The 3,988-nt window shown below is 40.0% G+C and overlaps 1 protein-coding gene across 1 annotated transcript in view; it reads left to right on the top strand.

The window, feature by feature from the left end:
• Positions 1-3,988, top strand: part of CACUL1 (CDK2 associated cullin domain 1) — a 113,219-nt gene that overhangs the window by 4,026 nt on the left and 105,205 nt on the right. The gene's annotated exons all lie outside the window — the stretch shown is intronic.

Raw genomic sequence — 3,988 nt, 5'->3', positions numbered from 1 at the left:
TATGGCCGGAGGGGCCCTGGGGGGGGGGTGGGGGTCCCGAATCGGGGTGACTGCCCTGGGCCCTGCACTTTGAAGAGCCCCCGCAGACGGTGCTCTACAGGCATGTGCTGAGGTTGCCACTACTCCGTCTGGCCGTGCACCCCTGGGGTTGGCTCTGTTAACAGCAGTATATGGAGATGAGCTAACAGACCTGATTTACCCACCCATCGGCCAGCCCTATTGTCTCTGCAAGTTTCTCGGAAAATGCAAAGTTTCAAGAAGTTAAATGAATAAAGGATATTAAACAACAAGAATGTACTTTTCATAGAAAACAATAATTAAATCGAGGTTTCCTGACCAGTGATTTAAATTGTGATATAAATCAATCTGATTTAAAACAAATCCGCCTTGTCAGAAATTTGGGTTTATTCATTCTGTTGACACTCTTGGCTTCGTGATTTTTTTGTTGTCTGGGCAAATGCCATAATCTTTTCACACCCCTTATTTGTATAGTAATCCTGAACAATTTGGGTGCAACAATCTGCTGTTTTTCTTTTTGGTTATAGATTTAATAACAGCAATAGGCCCATGTTTCTTCTTATATGGATACCTGTAGCCAGTATTAGGTCACTTTTCATGTTAGACTGTCTTTAGTTAATGTCAATGTTTGTTTAAACTTTCCTCCACTGCTTTTGCTTGATATAATGATCAGACTGTTAATTTAAAGTTGTCTGGAATAGTGCATTTCTGGCAATCTTCAATCTCTTCTCTTCCCTTTTTTCTTTTTTTCTTTTCTTTTTTTTAATTATCATTTTGTGCCTTGCCAAAGTTGTTTCCATAAAAAGCTTGCAGCTTTCTTATCAACTTCAAGTTTATTTTTGACATGATGAATGATCTCAGCTACTTAAACCATTTGATTCACTTCCTAATGACGCTGGTAGACCTCAGACAGGACTGGATGATTTCAGCTGTGACCATGGCATTGGTTACCCGGCAATATCATCAGTGTTCAGCTCTTTTGCTTTAATAGAGAAATGTAATTCGATGGCACACTTTATCTCAGAGACCCCGAATAACGTTTTTAATATTTTTTTAAAGGAAAAATAGGAGTTCCTTCTATCTTCCTGCTTTTCAAATGTTTGATTTAAATTAGAAATATATTGGCTTACTAAAATCCTTTTATTCCCTTGTTTTCTACTACTTGTTTGAACTTAGTCATGTTGAGTGATTAGTAATCGTATGACTAGTTGATGTTTGTCAGTGCTGATTAGCCACTTCCCTTTTTAGTGTGTGTGTGTGTGTGTGTGTGTGTGTGTGTGTGTGTGTGTGTGTGTGTAAAACAGGCAATTATCACCCCCCATGCCCTCCCAGGGTGCATGAATTGGTGGGAGCTCCCCACCCACTCCCTGTGGGGCCCCCCACTCCAGACAAGCTGCTTATATCTTCGTCCTGTGCCCTGTTCCAGCTGGGAAAGTGGTTTCTGTATCTGGGATGAAAGGCAGCGCCTGCCCCAACCCCACTCCCTCCCTCACCGCAGGGGTCTTGATATGCCCCTTCCCTCCCCCCACCCCTTTCCCCATAACACTTACTAGTCCAAGCTGCTGAACTCTATATTGGCCATCAGATCGGTAGTATCAGCCAATATGGCACATTAAAAATTGGCCATCTGTATCAGCCCCAAAAATCTCTATCAGTGCACCCCTAGTGGTTATTCGTATTATTCAGCTGTGTGCAGTGTGTGCGCCGGGGTGAAGGAAGGATACGATCAAAACAAGAGGGTTTTTCAAACTCCAGATTAATTTTTCATTTTGAATTGTAAGAATAAAGCTATTGGTGATTGAACAACGAGTAGTCCTTAGATGCTTGAATACACAAATATTTTGGTTGGTTTAGTTCATAGATGAATTGTTGGAACAAGTGCATTTTACTTCTGAATGACAGAAATAGTGCTTGTAATAGCTTTCAAAGTAAAATTATCTTCACAGCTTTAAACCTACAGATATGAGTCTACCAGTACATTGCACTTCTTGCTTCTACTGCAGGTTTATTAATAAAAATCTTCCTTTGTTCTTCCTTTGTCCCATACCAGTTAGATATGCAGGGTGCTGGTACTTCATCACATTTTTTTTTTTTCATTTTTCATAATTTTCCCATGGTAGTGAATATAACTCATGCAGTAGAACCTAGATTCTTTATAGGTCAGGTTCTTTGCCCCTTGCAAAGATAAAGGTGTGTCAGCTAGCTGGAGGTGTGTACATGTAGCAACAGCAAACAACCAAGGTGCTTTGTATGTTGGCTCTGGCTTGTACTTCAAAGGGTACCAGTTCCCTCAGGAACTCAGGTGTACAGGACCATTTGTGAGCTCCAGTTGATCAGGGAAGTGACACAGTAGACAAAGAAGTGACTTATCCTTAATTTGGCCACCTGCTAAGAACTGAGTTGCAAATGATCTGGATATGAATGATGCAGGTTCTGCTGTTTCAACACATGTGAACAAATGTTTAGTTTTGCCCAGCTGAGCTGGTGGTATGGCAGTAATATTACCATCAGACAGCTCTTTTGATTCAGAACTAGATGTTGTAAAAGGAAGCATGTACTGGACCTTTACATGGAGGAATGTTTTTTGTATTTTGTCATTCAAACGGAGATGTGGGGCGGAAAATTTTCCAGTGCTTAATTTTTCTGTGGGAAAATTTTCCACTTCTAAAAATGTGTTGTTTCATAAAATTCGTTAATAACAATGAATGAATGCTAATACAATATTAGGTGAGCTTGATAGTTTCAAAGTTGTAATTAATGTTTTTCAGGTGATTATCCCTAGGAAGTGTGTCAGAGAGTGCAAATATGTTTTGTGGCTTTGTAAATATACTCGCATCATTACCCAAATAAAACATCAGGTTATGAATTCACCTAATTGGCTCTGCAGGTCAAATCAAAACCAAAGCACAGCATATCATGCACAGGTCTTTGGGTGTGCTAAAATTAGCGTGTCAACAGTTTTCAGTGCTTTTGTGTTTTTTCTTAAATTTAAACAAACAATGTAAGGGAAGTACATACTATTGTGTATTGTCTTTACATTTTTACAAGTATTCCTATAAAAATCATTTCTTTCCACATAAAGCTTTGAATTTGAGTAAAACATTTAAACCACATTAAGTGTACTGCACTTAAATTTTTTTCCTAATCAAATATTTCAGGTCAAATACTTGTGGCTATTGGCTATTGGGACATAAAATTAACATGGGAGTACTTTAGTTTTGTTTACTAACTATAAGTCGGGGAGGAGAGGAATGGATGGCCAGCAAAGTGGTCTTACCAGAGTAATGCTTTCCGTCTTTGAGGGGGGAGGTATGAGCCATTGTAGAGTGGCTGATCTTTGGAACTAACCCACGTTTAGTTAACCACATACACAGTCTCACACTGGAGGCTGTTCTGTTTGTAGGCAAATGAAGTGTGTGCGGAGGGGTGGACACCAAGAACAAAGGTGGAGTAATTCAGATCAGCTGTATCTTATTGTACTGGCAACTGTGCCTCAGTGTCTTTAGGGGGTGTTGGTTATAGCTGTGTTGATCTAGGGATGTAGGCAGAAAAGGTTATTTGGGTAAATGTGATCTATTTTATTAGACAACAGAATAATTGGAATAATTGTTCTTTGCAAACTTTCAGGGACAGGCACCCTTCTTCAGGCATAGGGACTCTCCCTATTTCTGCAGATGGGCACCTGTGCCCTAAAGCTGCAAAGAAGAATTTTTCCAGCTGTTCAGTTGGTCTAGTAAAATACGTTGCTGTTTTTAATGTGTTCGTCCCCCCAGGACCCCTGCAAGGGAAGAGTGTATTATTATTATTATTATGTCTTGTATAGAGGGAGAACTGAGGCCTGAGAAGTGAGAAACTTTGATACATTTTGTAGCTCTTACCTGGAGAGGCTAAGTTGTAGCTGTGTAATATCTATGGATCCTGTGGCTACAGGAGTTGCTGGCATCCTCCAAGATGGTTTGTTTATATGCCC

Source organism: Gavialis gangeticus, unplaced genomic scaffold (assembly GCF_001723915.1).
Source record: "Gavialis gangeticus isolate Ggan-Ray unplaced genomic scaffold, GavGan_comp1, whole genome shotgun sequence".
Lineage (NCBI taxonomy): Eukaryota > Metazoa > Chordata > Crocodylia > Gavialidae > Gavialis > Gavialis gangeticus.
This window is presented reverse-complemented; position numbering and strand designations above follow the sequence as displayed.